Raw genomic sequence first — 25,338 nt, 5'->3', positions numbered from 1 at the left:
TTCACATACATGAAGAGTAAATGTTTTACGTTACGTCTCCGTCTAAATGTGCAAAGTACAACTTATAGCAATATGTAATAAATAGTATGTACAACAGGACAGTCAACATAACATAGAAATACGATTGTATCAGTCTGAATTAATCTGTCTGACGGCCTGGTGGAAGAAGCTGTCCCGGAGCCTGTTGGTCCTGGCTTTTATGCTGCCGTACACTTTCCCGGATGGCAGCAGCAGAAACAGTTTGAGATTGGGGTGACTCGGGTCACCAAGGATTCTTCAGGTCCTATGAACAAACCTGTCTCTGTAATTGTCCTGAATACTGTGAAGATCACATCAACAGACACGCTCGGCTGCCCACACCGCTCCTTGCAGTTCCTACGATTGAGGGAATTACAGTTCCCATCCCGGGCAGTGATGCATTCAGTCAGAATGGTCCCCTATAGAAAGTCTTTAGGATTTGGGGATCCATATTAAATTCCTTCAACCGTCTGAGGTGAAAGAGACGCTGTTGTGCCCTTTTCACCACGCAGCCGGTGTGTACAGACCTCGTGAGATCCTCGATTTGTGCTTTCGGGCTTTTGTACCTTCTGCCAGATGAACGAGGGGAACGAGAGAATATCCGGGTCGCGTTGTGTCTTTGATCATGATTCTGTCTGTTCGATTTGACCAGAAAGTGTGCGTTTCCTCGAGCCGATTCCTTGGAACTAACGGACTTCCCGGGTCTAATGTAGTGTTTTTCATTCAGTTTGGGGTCCTGGATCATCCTACGTGAGGGATCACCACCATCGTACATGAGGGCTCCATCCGATCCATTGGAGTGAATTCATTCACAGCAAATTGCCCGTGAATTCTGCGTTCGTAGTGCTAAAAGTGTACAAACTGCGATGGCTGGGAATCGAACCCGGGTCAACTGCTTGGGACGCAGCTATGCTCATGACTATACCACCATCGCACCCCGATACAAACGAGATTCGGTTACTGAATGTTCTCTTGTGCTATAAGATTCTGTAACTCGATTATCAGTTTCTGAGCTGTTTTCTGAAGGATCATTCCTCTCTCCGTTACAGTTCCTATTCTGACCAGTAGATGTCGGGACGTTCCGACAGACCGGGGAAACACAGCACCTGGGATCCGAGAGATTCCAAGGGCTGCAAATGGTTTACTGCTTCACGTATCAGAAAGTGGGAAACAACTGCTGATTATAAATATTCGTTCAAACAACACGCAGTCGGATGCTAATAGGAACCCTTCCTTTGGCCAGTCCTTGAACTCAGTAAATGACTGAATCACTGAAGAATGCTGAGACCCCTCCAGTCACACAGTGAGGAGAGGATGAGTAAAAAGCGCCAGCTCTACTCTCAACGAACAAACATCAGAGTGACTTTATGAACTCTCCTAAACCCTGACATCCGTATGAGATTCCACACTCTTGTTTATGCCTCGTTAGTTCAATCTCCGCCTGTCACGCAGGAGACCAGGATTTAACTTACCGACGGGAAGACCATTTTCCTGCTTCAAATGAAACCGGTATGAGAAGATGGGACAATCTAGTGTGCAAATAGTCCGGAACTGCAGAGTTTCCCGAGAACAAGGGACGTTCTGTTCAGCGTTTTGTTTCAGTCATCCGTCATCGTGAATGTATCTCAACGCTGTTCGCCGTTACACTCGGTGATTGAATCCTTCACTCCGAAACTGCGGCTGTTGTTGTGAGATATGAACTCCCGCACTTTCCCAGCACTCCTGCCGACTCTCTCAGTTTGTCTGGGTGACTGTGTGGAGAAGACAGATAAAGGAACAGGTGAAACACTTTGGAGAGTACGATACCATGCCGACGTGTTTACCGCCGGGTTTAAAGCCACGCGGCCCCTCCTGCAACACAGGACCCTCCGAACAGACGCTTAGAAAGTGCACTGGAGGAATGTACGCTTGAATTCTGTGACGATAATACAACACGGGTTGCGTGGATCCGCCCCTAGACTTAATTCATAAGCAGAACACATGAAGAGGGTTCGAGTTGATGACAGTGGCGGTTGATGATGCTGGCTTTGAATGTGTGGGAATGTGGGGAAATAATGTAGGTTCAGGTGCGGGGCCAGCAACATGCAGGCCGGAAGAGTGTGCCGAGGCAATTAGGGAGAGAAATAAGGTGGTTGTGAGAGTTGAGAATTATCACTCTCCAAGTGATCTTATTAAGTATGAAAGGCCACAGGCTGTGGTGAGGAAATTGTTGAAGGTTCTGAAAGAGGTTTACAGGAGGTCATCTTGTGATAGAGTTGACACAATATTAAACTTAGAGATGTTTGGGGATTGATTAAGAAAATTGGGGGGGGGGGGTGGTTATTAACTCATAGAGTTAACATTCCCGTATTGATCAAGAGAAGGCTGAGTCACTGGCTTAGTAATTTTCTGCAATTCATAATCAATATAATTTAATTTTAAGAGCCGAAATGATGTAAGGATGAGGTTTTAAGTGAATACGTTGATGTGTTGGAAGCCATCTGTAGCAGTGATAGTGATGCAAAGTTTACTTTGTGCGAACTTAAGAAAGTTTTTGATAGTACAGGTCAGACAGCTGCAAGAAAGGGTGATATATGTTATTGTAAGTTTCAGCAGATGGCTTACAACTCTTGAGATAATATTTCCATGTTTGGATCATATTTGGAGTTTAGGCCATCTTGGCTCCTCATAGAAAATGGTCCAAAACCTGGAAAGGCCCATAGGATCCTTCTAGTTATAGCCCAACATCATTTGGGTAAACTTATGGAACGTATGGTAATAGAATGACTGAATTTTCTTTTGGGAGACAGAGGTGATATAGCATTTTATCAGTGTGGATTTCAAAAGGGCTGAGTGACATTATGTTTGGAAGATGATATTGGGAAAGCGCAGGTAGATAAGGAAATTGCAAAATGCAGTATTTTGATATTGAAAAATCATATGATATGATATGAGAGGATTAAATTATGGAAATTTGGAGTGAATTGAAGGATGTACATTTTTCCAAAGTTTTTTATGTATGTTCCAGGCAGGTAAGGGTGGTTAAGGTATATTTGGGCTTCTAAGTGCTGGAGAATGAGACCTCACATTGTAGCCCTTATTGTTTAATATTATGACTACTGCTATTTTCTCTGAGAAAGGTACTGGGGTGGGAAAATCACTTTCTGCAGATGAATGGATCTTAATGAATTAGAGGTAGAAAATTCAGTTTAATTGTAAATGGAATGTGATTCGTGATTAATAATGTTGAACAGCGGGTGAATAGATGCAGTTTTAAACTTTCAGTAGCTAAAATACATTATGTGTTTTACAAAGAGGATCAACAGACCTCTTTATTGATCCATATCATCCTCAATATCAATTGATTTGAAAAGTTATGGTCAAACTCTTGACTAAGTGTCAGTGGTACGATTTTGTGTAATGTGGCTGATTAATGAGGCAGCATGGAAGCACCATGTAAAATACCAATCCCTGTAAAATAATTGCTAAATGTAAAGGAGCACTGCATATCCTTGGGTGTCTGTGTACGTATTCTTGGGGCACTACTAGCCCATGAACGTGACTCTGAGGGGTGGGGGGAACCGATGCTACCAGAAATCCACCAAGCTGCTCATCCACAAACTTCCCTTCCAGCATCTGGTGCAGAAGATCACGCAGGACTTCAAAACCGATCCACGCTTCCAGAGCTCGGCCACCCTGCAGGAGGCCAGCGAGGCTTACCTGGTGAGGCTCTTCGCACCAAGCGAGTCCACACCAAGCGAGTCACCCCTGTGCCCACAGACATTCAGATGGCCCACTTCATCTGCCGGCAGCGAGCCTAACCAAAATCAACAAGAGGATCTTTTAAGTGCCACTAATATGGCAGATGAAAGGACTGTCATTTTCTGCTCATTACACTATTGTGGAGTTGACACATATTATCCCCCTGAGCTCCCCTGTGGGGGCTTTGGGATTGTTTAATGGGGAATCCCAGCTCTCACACAAACTGTCCTACTTGTTTTGCTCTCAGCCTATTTCACCACTGCATCAATGTCGCCCTTTAGCCTATGACCACCCTCCACACAGCGATAACTCCACCCATCTCACACTCAGTGTGAACTTACTGCTCACGGTCCCTACATCCACTCCCAAATCATTCATCCGTATCACAAACAGCAAAGGTCCCAGAACAGATCCAAGTGAAACAGCACGTCACCAGCATCTGATCATAAAACCGCTCTCTGCCCTCACTCTGTCTCCTATTGCAAAGACAGTCCCTGATCCAATTTACTAAATAGCCTGACTGAGGACCATATGAACCGTATCAATAAACCTCGTCTTTGACGGCCGACCTGGGTGAGGATGGACAAGACAAATAAACTAGTCCATGTCCGTAGGGAGACCACGTTGAGTAACCCCTTCACTCCAAATAGGAGAAAAATAAGCAAATAGAAAAGAAATAAAAATTACAATAAAAACTCCAGATTCTGTAGTCTGAAGCAAAAGCAAAAAACAGGATACTCCAGACCTGTCAGATCACCACTTGTACCAGGAGAACATGGAGCTGCAACAAAGCAGGGAATTATTGCAAACCTTCAAATCTTCTAACCATCAGGCAAAATCAACAAGGATTGGTGAAAGTGGTTGCATGTTTAACAAGTACAATCGAGTGGTTGGAGCAGTAACACCAACTGTGGATAAAGGGACCCAGGGCACTCTGAACTGAGATGTCCAGGACATGTTTGATAAGCCAGACCATCAGAGGGGGATGGGGAAAATGAGAGCAGACTGTGTTAAACTTGCTGATGACAAATGGAGATGGCTACTGATTTGTGAAGAGCGGTGAGGAATCTACAAAGGGTGATGTGATTGGACATAGGTCTGGCAGCTGGGATACTGTGGGGAAGGGAGGGTGTGAACTTGTACAGTTTGACAGGAAAAATAACTAATACAGGGCATTCTCTAATTGTTCAAAGGCAACAGGGTCTGGCGGTGCAGAGGGAACTTGAAGACCTGGTGCATCATTCACTAAAGTCCATTCGCAGCTCCAGATGGAATTCGGAATGCGAACAGAATGTATCGGATCTAGGGGATTCAGCCTGAAACTCTGTTTCTCTGAGCACGGGCACTGCCTGGCCTGCTGTGTGTTTCCAGCTGTCTCTGTGATTTACTGGAATGTCAGAATTCCCATCTTTGAGTCGATCATTGTTCCAGATTATCATTGTTAAGTTTTAGGAGATTTCAGCAGAAATTTAGAGAGTTTATGTGTCAGGTATCCAGAGTGTTAGGTGTTAACTTTACAGACTGACCAATACCAACACTGTGCGTCTGAAGGTTTATCCGAACGCTGTGTTTCTGTTCTGTCATGGATAAACCATTGGAAATTAGTGGTTGAGGGAGAGTGAACGCGGAGCTGGACAACGAGAGGCCACTTTCAGATCGATCTGTCACTCTGACTCTGTCTCCTCCCCCTTCGCCACTCTCTTGGCGTTTTTCGGGAAGGGCGGGACACTGTGTATAAAAGGAGACAGCGGCAGTTGGTCTCTGGAGAAAGACTGGCTAGTGTAGCATCTCTGGAGACAGACTGTCTGGTGACATCTTTCTATAAACCTACTGACTCTCACAGCTATCTTGACGATCGCTCTTCCCACTCTGTCTGCTTGTACAAATGTCATCCTTTTATTCATCGCCACCACAACTGTTCCCAGGATGAGGCTTTCCTTGCCAGAATAATAGCGACGATTTCCTTCTTCAAAGAACAGGCTTTCCCTTCCTCTCTCATTGCTGCAGCTTTCATCCTCAAATATCCCCCCGTTTCCTAGACATTTGTCCTTGCCCCATCTTCTCATTGCCATAACAGGGTGACAGTTCCCCTTGTCCTGAAGTTCCACCTCACGAGTGTTCGTATTCAGCACAACATTCTGCAAGACGTCCACCGTCTTCAAAGGGATTCTAGTACTAAACACATCTTTCCACCCACCCCACTCTCCACTTTCAGCAGGGATCACTCACTCCATAAGTCCTGCAGTCATTCTTGCTTATAATATGACACTCACTTCATCCTTGTAAACTGCAGCAAGTACAGTCCCAGAGGCATCAAATGCGCCGCATATGTTAACCCTTTCATTCCCGGTGTCATTCTCGTGAACCTGCTCTGTACCCTCTCCAATGAAAACGCATCATTCCTTGGATAAAGAGTCCAGCATTGCTCACAATACTCCTTGCAGATGAACAAATGTCAGCATGGACGAATGGGCCCCCATTTTTCACATTTTTGTGGAAAAAGTAACTAACTTTCATTATTATATTTTACTGATTTTCATGTAATCTTCTCTCTCAGATGTCAACAATATCTCCTCCATAATCACCATCAGCACTGGTGTACCACAAGGCTGTGAGCTTTGTCCACTGCTCCACTCACTTTATACCTGTGATTGTGTGGCTAAGTACAACTCCAATGACATATTTAAGTGTGCAGATGACACCACTGTTGTTGGATGAATCAAAGGTGGTGACACATTTGCCCTCAGGAGGGAGATTGACAATCTGGTTGAATGATGCCACAACGACAGCCTCTCACTCAATATCAGCAAAACCGAGGAGCTGATCACTGACGACAGGAGGAGGAAACCGAAGATCCATGAACCAGTCATCATCAGGGACTGGAGAAGGAGAGAGTCAGTAACATTAAATTTCTCAGCATTATCATTGCAGACGGTCTGTCCTGGGACTAGCAGTAAGTACCATTATAAAGAAGGCAGCGATTCTCCCTGCATATAGTCAGCATGACATCTAAAACATTGACATATATAGATGCACAGTGGAGAGTAACCTGACTGGTTTCATCATGGCCTGATATGGAAACACAATGATCAGTAATGGAAAGGAAAGGTCCACAAGAACTTTGTGGAGATGTCAGGGGCAAGTTTTTTACACAGAGCGTGGTGAGTGCATGGAATGGGCTGCTGGCAAAGGTGGTGGAGGCGGATACAATAGAGTCTTTTAAGAGACTCCTGGATAGGTATGGGAGGCTTAGATAAATAGAGGGCTATGGATAATGACAGGTAATTTTAAAAATAAGTACAGGTTTGGAAGGGCATCGTGGGCTGAGGGGCCTATATTGTGCTGTAGCGTTTCTATGTTTCTTTGTTAAGTCAGATAATTTGACTGTACTTGTCCTACCTGCATACAGATGGAGCCCAAATAGCAAGACTCCAGAGATCAAGATTGTCTGAGTGGCATAATAACAACAACCTCTCACTCAGTGTCAATAAGACCAAGGGACAGATTGTCGACTTCAGGAGAGGGAAACCAGACATCCATGAACCAGTAATCATTGGACAATCAGAAGTGAAGAGAGTCAATAACTTTAAATTCCAGTGTGTCTCTGTCAGAGGATCTGTCCTGAACCCATCATATAAATATTCTTGTGAAGAAAGCATGACTGCATCTTTACTTCCTCAGGGCTCTCAGAGATCCAGCATGTCATTGAAAACTTTGCCAAAATTCTATAAGTGTGCTGACTGGCTGCATTACGGCCTGGGATAGGATCATCAATGCCTTTGAGTGGAAAATCATACAAAAGGTATTAGATTCAGCCCAGGTACATCACGGGTAGAACATTCATAACCACTGAGCACATCTACATGAAACATAGCTGTAGAAAAGCAACATCCATCATCAAAGATCCTCACCACCCAGACAATGCTCTTTTCTCACTGCTGCCATCAGGTGGAAGGTACAGGTACCTCACGACTCGCACCACCAGGTTCAAGAACAGTTACCACCCCTCAAACATCAGGGGCCTGAAGAAAAGGGGACAGCGGCACTCATGCAAGGACTCATTTGGGTCTCTGTTATATTGTTATTTCATGCTCATTATTTATTGCTATTTATTTTCTGCATTTGCACTGTTTGTTTACTGTTTATAGTTCCTCATATTTACAGTTCACAGTTACTGTTCTATAGATACACAAAGAATGCCTGCAGAAAAAGAATTTCAGTGTTGAATATGGTGACGTGTATGCACTGTGAGAATAAACATTACTTTGAACTTTGAACTATATGGTGAACTATGCGCACTGTGATAACAACTGGGAAATGACCCTCGTCAGGTGTCTGATCTCTCAGTGGGAGAGCATTTTGGAGATAATGTTCATAATTCTATCTCCTTTACAATAGCATTGGAGAGAGATAAGAACAGACAAGTTAGAAAAGCATTTAATTGGAGTAAGTGGGAATTATGAGTCTATCAGGCAGGAAATTGGAAGCTTAAATTGGAAAGATATGTTCTCAGGGAAAAGTATGGATGAAATGTGGCAAATGTTCAGGGAATATTTGTGTGGAGTTCTGGATAGCTACATTCCAATTAGACAGGGAAGTTATGGTAAGGTACAGGAACCGTGGTGTACAAAGGCTGTAATGAATCTAGTCAAGAAAAAAAAAGCTTACAAAAGGTTCAGAGAGCAAGGCAATATTAGAGATCTAGAAGATTATAAGGCTAACAGGAAGGAACTTCAGAGGGAAATTAGGAGAGCCAGAAGGGGATATGAGAAGGCCTTGGTAGACAAGATTAAAGAAAGCCCCAAGGCCTTCTGCAAGTATGTGAAGATCAAGAGGATAAGATGTGAAAGCATAGGACCTATCAAGTGTAACAGTGGGAAAGTGTATGGAACCGAAGGAAATAGTAGAGGTACTTTAATAAATATTTTACTTCAGTATTCACTATGGAAAAGGATCTTGGTGATTGTAGTGATGACATGAAGCAGACTGAAAAACTTGAGCATGCAGATATTAAAAAAGAGAATGTGGTAGAGATTTTGGAAAACATCAAGTTGTTTAAGTCACCGGGACAAGATGAGATGTAACCCATGGTACAGTGGGAGTCAAGAAAGGAGATTGCTGAGCCGCTGGCAATGATCTTTACAGCATCAATGGGGACGGGATAGATTCTAGAGGATTAGAGGGTTGCGGATGTTGTTCCTTTATTCAAGAAAAGGAGTAGATATAGCCCAGGAAAGTATAGTCCAGTGAGTCTTATCTCAGTATTTGTAAGTTGATGGAGAAGATCCTGAGAGTCAGGATTTATGAACATTTGGAAAGGTATAATAATTAGGAGTAGTCGTAGTCAGCACGGCTTGGTCAAGGGAAGGTCGTGCTTATGATCCTGATTGAAATTTTTGAGGATATGACTAAACACATTGTTGAAGGAAGAGCAGTAGATATAGGGTGCAAGGATTTCTATGGCTTCCACATCCTTCCTGTAGTGAGGAAACCAGAACTGAGCAGGGAATTTGATAAGGTACACCATGCAAAGCTTATTGAGAATGTAAGGAGGCATGGGATCCAAGGGGACATTGCTTTGTGGATCGAGAACTGGCTTCCCACAGAAGGCAAAGAGTGGTTGTAGACGGGTCATAATCCACATGGGGCTCGGTGACCAGTGGTGTGCCTCAGGGATCTGTTCTGGGACTTTTATTCTTTGTGATTTTTATAAATGACCTGGATGAGGAAGTGGAGACATGGATTAGTAAGCTTGCTGATGACGCAACGATTGGAGTTGTTGTGGATAGTCTGGAGGGCTGTCAGAGGTTACAACGGGACAGTGATAGGATGCAAAACTGGGCTGAGAAGTGGCAGATGGAGTTCAACCCAGATAAGTGTGAAGTGGTTAATTTTGGTAGGTAAGGTATGATGGTAGAATATAACATTAACGTTAGGAATCTAGGCAGTGTGGAGGATCTGAGGTATCTTGGGATCCGAGTCCATAGGACACTCAAAGCAGCCGTGTAGGTTGACTCTGTGGCTAAGAAGGCATATGGTGTATTGGCCTTCATCAACCATGGAATTGAATAAAGGAGCTGAGAGGTAATGCCGCAGCTGTACAGGAACCTGGTCAGACCCCAGTTGGAGAACTGTGTTCAGTTCTGGTTTCCTCACTTACAGGAAGGATGTGGAAGCCATAGAAAGGGTGTCAGGGACTTTTCTCCTTGGAGTGACAGAGGATGAGCGGTAACCTGATAAGATGATGAGAGGCCTTGATTGTGTGGATACTCAGATGTGTTTTCCCAGGGCTGAAATGGTTGCCACAAGATGACGTAGGTTTAATCTGCTGGGGAGTAGGTACAGAGGAGATGTCAGGGGTAAGCTTTTACTCAGAGCGTGGTAAGTGAGTGGAATGGGCTGCTGGCAACCATGCTGGAGGCAGATACGATAGGGTCATTTAAGCGACTTTTGGATAAGTACCTGAAGCTTAGTAAAATAGAGGGCTATGGGTAAGCTTAGTAATTTCCAAGGTAGGGACAAGTTCGGCACAAATTTGTGGGCCAAAGGGCTTGTATTGTACTGTAGGTTTTCTATGTTTCTATTTACTTACTTTAGATTAAAATTTTGGCTTTGACAATATTTTTCCGTAGCTTTCTTTTCTCAGCAAATGGTCAGTGGTCTAGTTACAATGTTTTATGATGTTATGACATAGGAAGAAAAAGTGAGGATGTCCTGAAGAATGAGTATAAAGAGCTTGGTAGGAAGTCAAAAAGCAGGGCCTCAATGGTGGTAATCTTAGGATTCCTACCTGTGCCACCTGTCTGTGAGGGTAAGAGTAGGATGCTCTGGAGGATGGACACATGGCTGTGGAACTGGTGTAGGGGGCAGGGTTTCACATTGCAGATTCATTGGGACCTATACAAGAGAGACAGGTTACATCTAAACTACAGGGGGACCAATATCCTTGCAGGGAAGTTTGTTTGTGTTATGGGGGGAGGGGGTTAAACTAGATTTGCAGGGGGATGGGAACCAGAATGCCAGAGTAGATAGTGGAGCGGTGGTAATCTTCTGAGTTGTGTCTATTTCAATGCGAGGAGTATTGTGGGGAAGGCTGATGAGCTGAGGGTGTGAAATGACGTGGAACTATGACATTGTAGTCAATTGTGAAACTTGGCTACAGGAGGGGCAGGAGCTCCAGAGTTCCGATGTGTCAGATGTGATAGAGGCAGAGGGATGAAGGGTGTGGGGGTGGCATTGCTAGTCAGGGGAAATGATACAGTGGTGCTCAGGCAGGACAGATTGGAGGGTTTCTCTACTGAGGTCATATGGGTAGAGCTGAGAAGCAGGAAATGTATGACCACATTAATGGGGTTGTTTTGTAGTCCACCCAATAGTCAGTGAGAATTGGAGGAGCAAACTGCGTAGAGATAACAGACAACTGCAGGAACCATAAAGTTGTGACAGTAGGGGATTTTATTTTTCCACATATTGATTGTGACTCCCATACTGTTAAAGGTCTAGACAAGTTTTCGTTTGTAAAGTGTGTTCAGGAAAGTTTTCTAAATCAATATATAGAGGTACCGATTAGAGAGGATGCAATATTAGATCTCCTATTAAGAAACAAGTTAGGACAGGTGACGGAAGTGTGTGTAGGGGAAATTTTGGTTCCAGTGATCATAACACTATTAGTTTCAACTTGAACATGAAGAAAGATAGATCTGGTCCTCGGGTTGAGGTTCTAAACTGGAAAAAAAGCCAAATTTGAAGAAATGAGAAAAGGATCTAAAAAAACAGGTTGATCTCTAGCAAGGTTGTGATTGATAAGAGGGAGGCCTTCAATGGAGAAATTTTGAGAGTGCAGAGTTTGTATGTTCCTGTCAGGATTAAAGGCAAAGTGAATAAGGATACAGAACCTTGGTTCTCTAGGGATATTGGAACTCTAATAAAGAAGAAGAGAGAGATGTATGACGTGTACAGGAAACAGGGAGCAAATAAGGTACTTGAGGAGCATAAAAAGGATAAAAGATACTTAAAGAAATCAGGAGGGAAAAAAGAAGACATGAGGTAGCTTTGGCAGTCAAGATGAAGGATAATCCAAAGATCTTCTACAGGTATATTAAGAGCAAGAGGATAGTAAGGGATAAAATTGGTCCTCTTGAAGATCAGTGTAGTCGGCTATGTATGGAACCAAAAGAAATGCGGGAGATCTTAAATGGGTATTTTGTGTCTGTATTTACTAAAGAAACTGGCATGGAGTCAATGGAAATAAGGCAAACAAGTAGTGAAGCCACAGAACCTATACAGATTGAAGAGGATTAGGTGCTTGCTATCTTGAGTCAAATCAGAGTAGATAAATCCCCCGAACCTGACAGGGTATTCCCTCGGACCTTGAAGGAGACTAGTATTGAAATTGCAGGGGCCTGGCAGATATATTTAAAATTTCAGTATCTACGGTGAGGTGCTGGAGGATTGAAGGACAGCTCATGTTGTTCTGTTGTTTAAAAAAGGCTCAAAAAGTAATCTGGGAAATTATAGGCTGGTAGGGTTGACATCAATAGTAGGTAAATTATTGGAAGGAGTACTAAGAGAGATGATCTACAAGTATTTAGATGGACAGGGACTTATTAGGGAGAGTCAACATGGCTTTGAGCATGGTAGGTCATGTTTAACAAATCTATTAGAGTTTTTTGAGGAGGTTATAAGGAAAATGGATGAAGGGAAGGCACTGGATTTTGTCTACATGGACTTCATTAAGGCCTTTGACAAGGTCCACATAGGAGGTTAGACAGGAAGATTCAGTCGCTAGGTATACATGGTGAGATAGTGAATTGGATTAGCCATTGGCTCATTGGGAGAAGCCAGAGAGTGGTAGTGGAGGATTGCTTCTCTGAGTGGAGGCCTTGAATTAGTGGTGTGCCACAGGGATCAGTGCTGGGTCCATTGTTATTTTTCATCTATATCAATGATCTGGATAATAATGTGGCATATTGGATCAACAAATTTGCTGATGATACAAAGATTGGAGGTGTAGTAGATAGTGACAAAGGTTTTCAAAGCTTGCAGAGGGATCTGGAACAGCTGTAAAAATGGTCTGAAAAATGGCAGATGAAGTTTAATACAGACTAGTGTGAGGTATTGCACTTTGGAAGGAAAAACTAAGGTAGAACAGACAAGATAAATGGTAGGGCACTGCGGAGTTCAGTAGAACAGAAGAATTTGGGAATATGGATACAAAATTCCCTAAAAGTGGCGTCACAGGTAGATAGGGTTGTAAAGTGAGCTTTTGGTACTTTGGCCTTTATAAATCAAAGTGTTGAGTATGAGAGTTGGAATGTTATGGTGAGGTTGTATAAGGCCGAATTTGAAGTATAGTGTGCAGTTTTGGTCACCAAATTACAGGAAGGATATTAATAAGGTTGAAATAGTGCAGAGAAGGGTTACAAGGATGTAGCTGGTACTTTATTCCCTGGAGCATAGAAGAATGAGGGGAGATTTGAGAGAGTTATATAAAATTATGATTGGTATAGATAGAGTGAACGCAAACAGGCTTTTTCCACTGATGTTAGGGGAGAGAAAAAAAAAACAGAGGACATAGCTTAAGGGTGAAGGGGGAAAAGTTTAAAGGGAACATTGGGGGGGGGGGTTTCTTCACACAGAGAGTGGTGGGAGTGTGGAATGAGCTGCCAAATAAGTGGTAAATGCGAGCTCACTTTTAACATTTACGAAAAACCTGGACAGGTACATGGATGAGAGGTGTAGTGGGACCCGGCAGAAAAATGGTTCAGCACAGCCAAGATGGGCCTAAAGGCCTGTTTTTGTGCTGTAATGTTCTATGGTTCTATGGATATTTTTTACCCCAAATTATAAAAGTTTATCCACACAAAAATATACAAAATACAAATATTAAATATTTATAAGACCGAAGAGTCAAATTAAAATGTGAATATTACTGTCTTTCACACTCAATTCCTGTGGGTGGGGTCACCGTTCCCGGAAATCCCCCTCTGTACCCACTGTTACAAAGCTCGCAATTCCTCAGCGGCTCCACTGATTGACAGCTCACTTTGCCCCGCCTCCTAGACTGTTGAGACTGCGCGGTTGCCGTTCTGTAACGAGCTGACGTCACCGACGTCGTTCCCTGGGGAACGGTCCGGGATGGTGGACACGGGAGTGTGGTAAAGTGGAGTCGGTCTCTACTTTGGGTTTCGGCTCCACTGTGGGAATCGGCCTCTCCTCTTCCTGCCCACGGAACAGTGAGTGTCTGTCAGCGCCTCACTGCACCGGCTCTCTGCCTCAGGTACAATATTTAAACCATATTTGCACAGTTACATGGATAGGAAAGGTTGAGAGGGACACGGGCCTAATGCAGGCGGATGGGACGAGTTCAGGTCGACAACTTGGTCGGCGTGGATGAGTTTTACCGAAGGGACGGTTTCAGTTCTGTATAAATCACTGACTCTATTCTGGGCGGGTCAACCAGGGCAGGATGTGCACAGTGAATGTCAGGTTCCTGAGAAGGTTTAATGAAGAGAGACTTCGTGGGTTTCTGCCCCCACACCTCCTCTGGTAGCTGATTTAGGATACCAGCTATTCTCTGTGTGAAGTATGTACCCTTCAGATCCCCTTTAAATCTGTCTTTAATCAGTTTTGTACAATTCTAATGAGAGGCAGTTCTTCAGCTGACAAGGCAAGTAGAACACACGACCCTGTCTACCTGTGATGCCACATACAGGGAACTGTAACAATATTAGGGACACATGCACAGGTACTTCAGTGAGTAAGGCCTGGAGGGATATGAAACTAATGCAGGAAAGTGGGATTAGTATAGCTTTGCGTGATGGGGGAGCATAAATGTGATGGGCCAGAGGGTCTGTTTCTGTCCTGGACAACTCTGGCAACAGCAGTCCTCCACTGCTGTGGGGTTTGTTACCTTCATTCTCAGCTGTGAGCTTGTGCCACTGAACCCCTTATCCTCTGAGAAGATATTTGCACCCTTCTATTGTGACCAAGCTGTCTGTCATCTCTCTTTCTTTCTAAATCTTTTTATTAATATTAGTAATATGGACAGAATACAGATGATATATTGATAATGAAATTACCAACATAGACATTCCATTACATATGAAAAAAAACATACATAATAGTTACAATATAAATGAGTTTACCAAGACATAAGCCATAAGATATATGTATGGACATAGTAAATCTAAATATTTCATAATGTATAATATAAAAAAAAACAGAAAAAAGAGAAAAAAAACAAAAAAAAATTATATAATGCAGAACTATCTAATCTAATAACTATAACTAATAAGTAATATAAAAGAAAAAAAAACAAAAAAGAAGGAAAAAAAAAACAAAAACGGGCTGTTTATAATATCTCACAAAAATAAGTATTCATCAATGCCGTCACTTCCGGTCCTCTCAAAATACATAAGCTGAAAACTGGGAAATCAAATGAACTTGGCACAGGGTCATATTACATCATATGAAAATGTTGAATAAATGGTCTCCATAACTTTTCAAATTTAATAGAAGTCTCAAAAGTACCACTTCTAATTTTTTCTAAATTTAAACAAAACATAGTTTGAGAGAACCAATTAAATACAGTGGGAGGATCAATTTCTTTCCAATTCAACAATATAGATCTTCTAGCCATCAGAGTTAGAAATGCAATCATTCGACGGGCTGAAGAAGATAAATGCAGTGAATCTAACATTGGTAAACCAAAAATTGCGGTAATAGGATGAGGTTGTAAATCAATATTCAAAACCGCAGAAATAATATCAAAAATATCTTTCCAATATTTCTCCAAAAATGAACACGACCAAAACATGTGAGTTAAAGACGCAATTTCAGAATGACATCTATCACAAATAGGACTTATATGAGAGTAAAAATGAGCTAATTTATCCTTGGACATATGGGCCCTATGTACAACCTTAAATTGTATTAGTGAATGTTTGGCACATAACGATGATGTATTAACTAATTGAAGAATTCTATCCCAATTCTCACTAGAAATACTAAAACTAAGCTCTCTTTCCCAATCCTGTTTAGTCTTATAAAGAGGCTCTGAACGTATCTTCATAATTATATTATAAAGTTTTGAAATAAGCCCTTTTTGAAAAGGGTCTAATTCAAATAAACTCTCCAAAGTATCTGAAGGCACAAAATTTGGAAACGTAGAGAGTACAGAACTTAAAAAATGTCTAATCTGTAAATATCTAAAAAAATGAAATCTCGGCAAGTTATATTTGTTGGATAATTGTTCAAAAGACATAAAACAATTATCTAAAAATAAATCAGAAAATCTTAGTAATCCCTTAGTTTTCCAAGCTGAATAAGCTTGATCTATAATGGAAGGGTGAAAAAAACAATTAGATACAATAGGACTATTTAAAACGAATTGAGTCAACCCAAAAAATCTCCGAAATTGAAACCATATACGCAATGTATGTTTAACTATCGGGTTGTCAATTCTTTTCGGCAATTTAGAAAGAGCAAAAGGGAGAGAAGTCCCTAAAATAGAACCCAAAGCATAAGCTGATACCGATTTAGTTTCTAAACTCACCCAACAAGGGCCAAAAGATCCACCCACATCTTTCAACCAACATAACAAATATCTAATATTAACTGCCCAATAGTAAAATCTGAAATTAGGTAATGCTAACCCGCCTTCCTGTTTTGTCTACTGTAAATATGTTTTACCTAACCTGGGATTTTTATACTGCCATATATATGAAGAAATTTTAGGGTCAACATTAGTAAAAAAAGATTTCGGGATAAAAATTGGTATCGCTTGAAAAATATATAAAAACTTAGGTAAAATAACCATCTTAATAGCATTAATCCTACCTATTAGGGATAGAGACAAAGGTGACCACTTAGTAAACAAACCTTTAATCTGATCAATTAAGGGTAAAAAATTAAATCTAAACAAATCTTTATGGTTTTTTGTGATTTTGATCCCTAAATGAGTAAAAGAGTCATTAACTAATTTAAAGGGTAAATTTCCATAAATTGGGACCCGTTTATTCAATGGAAACAATTCACTTTTATTAAGATTTAACTTATACCCAGAAAACTCACTAAATTGAGCCAATAATGATAAAACTGCTGGAATGGATTTCTCCGGGTTAGAAATGAATAATAATAAATCATCTGCATACAAAGATAACTTATGAATATCTGTCCCACGATTAATACCCAAAATATCCTGTGATTGTCTGATGGCAATTGCCAAAGGTTCTAAGGCAATGTTAAATAGTAATGGACTAAGAGGACATCCCTGTCTAGTGCCCCGAAATAGGCGAAAAAAGGGAGATCTTTGATTATTGGTAACCACTGAGGCTACTGGAGTATGATAAATCAATTTAATCCATGATATAAATATCGGACTAAAATTAAACTTCTCCAACACATTAAATAAGTAAGGCCATTCAACTCTGTCAAATGCTTTCTCCGCATCTAATGAAATCACGCATTCTGAAGTATCATGTGAGGGAGTATAAACAATATTCAACAATCTCCTAATGTTAAAAAAAGAATAAAGATTTTTAATAAAGCCAGTTTGATCATCTGAAATAATTTTGGGTAATACCTTCTCCAATCTGGATGCCAGTAACTTAGAAAAAATCTTGGAGTCTACATTCAATAAAGATATAGGTCTATAAGAAGCACAATTAGTAGGGTCTTTATCTTTCTTCAATATTAGAGAAATGGAAGCTCTATAAAAAGATTGTGGCAAATTCCCTAATCTAATGGCCTCCTCAAAAACCTTACCTAACCAAGGGGAAAGAGTAGCGGAAAAAAATTTAAAAAATTCAACTGTATAACCATCTGGGCCCGGTGCTTTCCCAGAATTCATTGAGGAAATAGCCCCCTTAATTTCTACATCCATAATAGGAGTATCCAATATCAAAAGATCATCAGATGATAACCTTGGAAAATTTAATTTTCCAAGAAAATCAGACATGGTATTATAATCTTGAGGAAATTCAGATTGATACAGGGAGGTATAGAAATGTTGAAATGCCTTATTTATCACATCATGATTAACTGTCAGATTCCCATTCTGCTGACCAATCTTAGTGATTTGACGTTTAACCAGAGCATTCTTCAATTGACTAGCTAACAGTTTACCAGATTTATCACTATGTATATAAAAATCAGATTTAGTTTTCATTAATTGATTTTCAATCGAGGATGTAAGTAATAAACTATGTTCCATTTGAAGTTCAACCCTTTGTTTGTAAAGCTGCTTACTAGGAGCAATCGAATATTTCTTATCAATCTCTTTAATTTTATCAACCAATAAAAGAGTTTCCATCTTGATACGTTTCCTCAAACCAGCAGAATAAGAAATAATCTGTCCACGTATATAAGCTTTAAAAGTGTCCCAAAGTGTTCCGCAGGAAATATCATCTGTAGAATTAGTTGAGAAGAAGAAGTCGATCTGCTCCTCCATAAATTTTATAAAGTCAGAGTCTTGCAACAAGGTAGAGTCAAATCACCATTGTCTAGCATTAGAAGCTGTATCCGTAAATTTCATAGAAAGTAATAACGGAGCATGATCAGAGATAGCTATAAAATCATAGTTACAACCGATTACCAATGGAATAAAACAAGAGTCTACAAAAAAATAATCAATTCTTGAATAAGAGTGATAAACATGTGAGAAAAAAGAAAACTCTTTGTCTTTAGGATACCGGAATCTCCAAATATCAAAAACTCCATTGTCAGTCAAAAAAGAGTTAATACAAGTGGCCGACTTATTAGGTAAAGTCTGAATAGATAAAGATTTATCCATCAGAGGATTTAAACAACAATTAAAGTCACCACCCATTATTAACTTATATTCGTTTAGATTGGGTAAAGAAGTAAATAAAGACTTAAAAAAGTCAGGACAATCCACATTTGGAGCATAAACATTAACCAAAGCAACCTTTTTATTACAAAGTAAACCCGTAATTAACAAAAATCTGCCATTCGGATCTGAAAAAATATCATGTTGAACAAATGAAATAGAGGAGTCAATAAAAATTGAAACTCCTTTTACTTTAGCATTCGAATTTGCGTGATACTGTTGACCCCGCCAAAATCTAAAAAAACGAAATTTGTCCTCCCTCCTCACATGAGTTTCTTGTACAAAAATGATATGAGCATTAAGTCTTTGGAATACTTTGAAAATCTTCTTTCGTTTAATTGGATGATTTAAACCATTAGTATTCCAAGACACAAAATTAATGGTCTGAGCCATAATTCTAAAATCAACCCTTTGGTATAGAAAGGGTTAACCAACTTATAAACTCATGCACCCGGAAGAGGAACAAAAGTAGTGAGAAAACCCGGAAGTGACGACAACACAGACATATTTGAAGTTCAAAAACAGCCCGAATAAAAAAACTAACACAAACTGATACAAAAAAAATAGAGTTAGAAAACAGACCATCCCCCCATCCCCCGAGAAAAAGAGAAAAAGCCAAAATATGACTTAAAAAGAGAAAAAGTAAGATTAATCCTACCCCCATGTCAGCTGAAGAACACTCCATATAAAAAGGATATATATAAAAGAATCACCCCAACTTTAAAAATAAAATCGCTATAATAAAAACCATATTTCTAAGTATAGTTAGTTGTAAAAAGAATAAAAATATAATCACTAAAAACAATTATAACTCGGGCTCTGGCCCAGACAAAACAAAAAATATTTAAGCTAAGATAAGCGATGCATTGTACGGAAGAAACGCGAAAAATATAAACATAATGCCATCTTAAGCAAAACCAAAAATCTTATCCAAAAAACCACCATCTTAATCAAGGAAAAATTTACCTTCAAAGAATTAAAAATATACCTTCGAAGGAACAAAATTAATAGACAAGTATGTAGTTAAATGATTAAAGTGTATAAGGCAAAACAATTAACATGACGCAAACACACTTTAACTTGAGTATAAAGTGTAGGATGAACCTACACCAATAACCAGATTTTAATTCTGATTTAAGAGATCGAGAACCATCTTACACGATCAGAATCATTCATTTATTAAAGACTAGTGTCTGTAGCAGTAGGGAAGTTCTCCTCCAGATATTTTCTCGCTTCTGAAGTTGAAATGAAAACCTGTCGTGGAGCATTCGACGGAGAAATTCGAAGCTTCGCAGGGTATAGAAGCGCAGGTTTCAGATTTTTCTCATAACATTCAGCCATCAACGGTTTAAAAAGAAGCCTTTTTAAAAGATCTGAACTAAAATCTTCGATCAGGCGGAAGCAAAAATCTTTGATTTTAATCATTCCTACCCGACGAGCTGCTCTTATAACTTGTTCTTTGTCATGTACATAATGGAACCGGACAATTACCACCGAAGGTTTGTCTGTAACACTCGGTGATCGACGCCGAATTCTATGTGCCCGATCCAATAAAGGGGGGTTATTCGGGAAAATCGTCGGAAACGCTTCTTTTAAAAGTTGAGCAAAATATTTGGAAGGGTCATCTTTTTCTATGCCGTCTGGAAGACCAAGTATACGTAAGTTCTATCTTCTGGACCGATTCTCAAAATCGTCACTCTTGGCTTTAAGGGTTTCCATCAGCTTAATGGTCGAAATTAAATCCTGTTGCAGTTTTCCAATAGTCAAATCTCGCTTCCGAGCATCTTCTTGCAGAGACGCAATAAGAGCTTGTTGCTGTTTAATTACTGAATCCGTCTTAACCATGTACTCTTGAAAAGCCTTTATATCTTCTTTAAAAAATTGTTTTAGTTCAGCAAATTTTTCATCCAAAACCTCCATAAACAATTAAAAAGTTAATTGTGTTTGTTGTGTCGGAGCCTGCTTTTTTTCGTTACCGTTCGGATTACGTCCGGGATCCCGTCCCTTAGACCTGAGAGACATTTCTGTTTGCATATCTTCAAAAGTTCACAACAAACTCTTGGCAGTAAATCCAAAAAAAAGAATAAAGAAACTTTCGATATAGGTAAAAATAAGCTGAATAAGGGCGATCAAAGGTTAAAAAAAGTAAAGGTTATGGAGCGAATCCAAAACGGTACTCACTCCATGAGCGTCTCCAGCTGACTCCGTGTCATCTCTCTTAATATTAACCAGTGTTCTTCACCAAATTCCCATTTAAAAGTACTGTTACCGGAGCACGGGGAATGAGTGCATTTTGGTAGCCTTCTGAGGGGGTTGATTCACTATTAATCCTAATGCATTAATATTTTTGTCCAACAAAAACCCATTGTCCTGGGTTCTGAGTGTTTTGGGTATGTCCATCCTGAAGTTTTGTGTTCGAGGTACCCACTGCACTTTCACTGTCAGTGGTTTCTGAATGTCTATACTGACCATCGAGAATCTGTCTCCACTAACTCAGCACTTGGTCTCTCCTACCCTGCCCTGGTGATTCAAATGCTCATCCTGATGGTTCTGAAATACCAGCCTGCACCACCCCTCAGACAGTGTATTCCAGATTGTAACCTGCTTTATTCTTCCAGCTGGTCCACATCCCACATCAAGATTTTCTAGCCCCCTTTGCTGTCCATCATACCCCTAATCTTGGTGTCATCTGCAAACTTGCTGATCCAGTTTACCACATTCTCATCCAGATCATTCATACAGATGGGAAACAACAATGGACCCAGCACCGTGGAGTTAAACCAGGGCAGGATGAACACAGTAATGACAGGTTCCTGGAAAGTGTTCATCAACAGAGACTTTGTGTGTTTTTGCCTCCACCACCTCCTCTGGCAACTCATTTGGGATACCAGCTATTTTCTGTGTCAAATATTTACCCTTCAGATCCCCTTTAAACCACCCCCTCTCACCTTACAACTATTCCCTTTAGCTTTAGACAGCCACACCACTGGAAACAGTCTCTGTCTCTCTAACCTTTGTATGCCTCATGTAATTTTATCCACCTGCATCAACTCACCGTTCAGATTCCCTTTCAACCTCCGCCCTGTCGCAAACAAAACTATTCTGTGCAGTTTTAGGATGGAGAAAACTGTTCTTTCCCTAGAAGACCCTAGGTAGTGAACAGTTTCTGCCTGCCCATCCCGAGAAGATGTCCCATTGATCCATGAAACTGGCACTCTGCCCCCTGCACCAGCTCCTCAGCCACACATTCATTAGTGGTATCTCTCTGTATCTCACCCCACTAACAAGTGTCACTGGGAGTAATACAGAGTTTACTACTTTTTAGTCAGTGTGGACATGGTGGAGGATTACAAATACGGGGGGTGGGGGGGATACGAATGGAGATTAAACTGGACTGGTCAAAGTACCATGAGGCTGTCTACAGGAAGGGTCTGAGCAGTCTCTATTTCCTGAGGAGACTGAGGTCCTTGAACATCTGCCGGGCGTTGCTGAGGATGTTCTGCGAGGCTGTGGTGGCCAGTGCTATCATGTTTGCTGTTGTGTGCTGGGGCAGCAGGCTGAGGGTAGCAGACACCAACAGAATCAGCAAGCTTATTTGTAAGGCCAGTGAGGTTGTGGGGGTGGAACTGGACTCGCTGATGGTTGTGTCTGAAAAGAGGATGCTGTCCAAGTTGCATGCCATCTTGGACAATGACTCCCATCCACTCCATAACGTACTGGTTAGGAATAGGAGTACATTCAGCCACTGAGATGTAACACTGAGCATCACAGGAAGTCATTCCTACTTGTGGCCATCAAACTTTACAACTCCTCCCTCAGAGTGTCAGACACCCTGTGCCAATAGGCTGGTCCTGGACTTATTTCCACTTGGCATGATTAACTTATTATTTAATTATTTATGGATTTATATTGTTATATTTCTTCGCTATTCTTGGTTGGTGAGGCTGTAACGAAACCCAATTTCCCTCGGGATCAATAAAGTATGTCTGTCTTTTTTATTTCTCTAAATTCTCTGCACAGGACCAGATCCCTCCTCCTCCCTACTTTGCTATTACCAACATGCACCGTCCACCACGGTGTCCGGCTGCTCAACTTTCCCTTTGAAATGTCCTGCAGCTGCTCCGAGACACAGGAGCAGAATTAGGCCATTTGGCCCATCATGTCTGCGGCCCCATTCTGCCAGGAATAAGAGATCATGACAGATCTCTTAACCCTCTCGAAGACTCTTATACCACCATCCCCCCAACAATCGAGAAGCTCGACATTCAGTGTACGCAATAAATTGGCCACTTCCGTCAGTGGGGATGAATTCAGAGTCAGAACCAGAATCAGATTTATTACCACTGGCAGGTGTCAGGGAATTTGATAATTTAGCAGCAGCAGTTCAATGAAGTACATGATATAGATATAATAAATAAATTACAGTATGTGTGTGTGTATATGGATATGTATATTAAGTAGATTAGTATAGTGCAAAAACTAAAATAATATAAATAATATATATAGAATACATCTACAGCTGTTTTTGGGTGTTTTAAAATGATAAACCAAATATCTTCAAACTCCTGATGAAATATATCTGCTGTCTTGCCTTCTTTATACTGTAGCTGCATCGATAGATCCTCAGAGCTGTTGACACCCAGGAACTTGAAATTATTCACTGTCCACTTCTGATACCTCTATGAGGATTGGTTCTTGTTCCCTCGTCTTACCCTTCCTTCAATCAGCTGTTTTGTCTGACTGACATTAAGCCCAAGGTTGTTGCAGTGACACCACTCAACTAGCTGGTATATCCCACTCCTGTATGTCCAATCATCTCCATCTGAGATTCTACCGACAATGGTTGTATGCAGCATATTTATAGATTGCATTTGAGCTATATTTAATCACATAGTCATGGGTATAGAGGGAGTAGAGCAATTGGCAAAACACACATCCTTGAGGTGCACCAGGGCCAGTGTTGTTCATCAGTGAAGAGGAGATATTTGAATTGACATTATTTCTTGCATCTTTCTCGTACTTGAGGAGTAAAAATCTACGTTATGTCTCCATCTAAATATGCAATGTGCAATCATAGTAATTTATAATAATTGTTAATAAATAGAACAGGCAATGTAACATAGAGGTTCCCTCAAATCAGCGTGAGTTAATCAGTCTGATAGCATAGTGGAAGGAGCTGTCCAGCAGCCTGTTGCTCCTGTCTTTTATGCAGCAGTACCGTTTCCCGGATGGTTACTGCTGTAATAGATTGTGCTTGAAGTGACTCGGGTCCACAATGATATCACACCGGTCTTTGTAAATGTCCTGAATCATGGGAAGTTCACAACTACAAATGTGCTGGTCTGTCCTGTGATTAACGGAGGTACAATTCCTGTACCAGGCAGTAATGCAGCCTGTCGGGATGCTCCCAATTGAGCCCTTGTAGAAAGTTCTTAGGATTTGGGGGCCCATAGCAAACTTCCTGAGTCATCTGAAGTGAAAGAGACACTGCTATGACTTTTTCACCACTCAGCAGGTACGTACAGACCACATGAGATCCTCGGGTATGTTGATGCCGAGGAACTTAAAGCAGTTTAGCCTCCCAACCCCAGATCCATTGATGTCAATAGGGGTTAGCCCGTTTTATCACCAGTCTGCACAGACTGTGGTCTCCCAGTTTGGAAGTTGAGGATCCAATTGCAGAGAGACCAGGTCCCGTAACTTATTGATCAGGACTGTGGGAATGATGGTGTTAATCGCTGAGCTCTGGTCAATGAACAACGTCCTAACATAGGCAGCACAGACTCACTACCCTTTACTAAGGAAATTACTCCATATCTTTGTTCTAATGTTATGTGCTAATATTATGAGGCTGTACCCTGTGGTCCTAGACTGCCCCACTATCGGAAATACCCTCCCCACTCTATTCTAGACCTTTCAATATGTGATCGGTTTCAATGAGATTCCATCATTCTTCTAAAGTCCAGAGAGTACAGGCCCAAATCCATCAAACAATCGTTGATCATTAACCCTTTTATTGCCAGGATAATTTTTGTGAACCTTTTTTTAACTCTACTCACAATGATTCAACATCTTCCGATCTTATGGCTCATCTTCCTACTGATTTGATACCATTCTTTACCAGCAGAGCTGTGCTATCCCCATTGCCTACCTTCCTGGCCCTCTGATATGTCAAATTGGGCATTTAGCTCTCAACTATAAATATTTTCATCTCTGATTCCGTGATAATCACATTATACATGACAATCCGTAACAGGGCAATAAGATTATCCACCTTATTTTTTATACTCTGTGCATTGATGTATAACACTACAAGTATTGGATTTGCTTCCCTTATTGATTCTGCATCCCTCTGCTGGCCGCAGTTATGTCCGATTATCTGCTCGCTCTTCCTGACAGTGTGACTGCATTCTATCTTTTCTTTCTTTACCATCTGTACTATCCTGAGTCCTTTCACGCCAGTTCTCACGCCCCTGCCAAATTAGTTTATACCCTGCCCAACAACTCTAACAAACCAACAGTATGCCCAAAAGAAAATAAATCCCGGGGTTGCATATGATGACAGAAATGTATTTTGATAATGCATTTACTTTCAGCATTGAACTTTGTATTAGAGAGTCGGGTGTTGTACTGGTCTGTGTCCTCACTGGCCACTGCTGTGCTCTGGCAGCTCGGTGTGCTTGGAATATGGTGTCAGTGATTTTACAGACGTATTTCCTTATTACACA

At 41.0% G+C, this 25,338-nt stretch overlaps 1 pseudogene; it reads left to right on the top strand.

The window, feature by feature from the left end:
- LOC132383935 (uncharacterized) overlaps nucleotides 1-25,338 on the top strand; it is a 109,281-nt pseudogene that overhangs the window by 69,448 nt on the left and 14,495 nt on the right.

This window comes from Hypanus sabinus, chromosome 31, assembly GCF_030144855.1.
Source record: "Hypanus sabinus isolate sHypSab1 chromosome 31, sHypSab1.hap1, whole genome shotgun sequence".
Lineage (NCBI taxonomy): Eukaryota > Metazoa > Chordata > Chondrichthyes > Myliobatiformes > Dasyatidae > Hypanus > Hypanus sabinus.
This window is presented reverse-complemented; position numbering and strand designations above follow the sequence as displayed.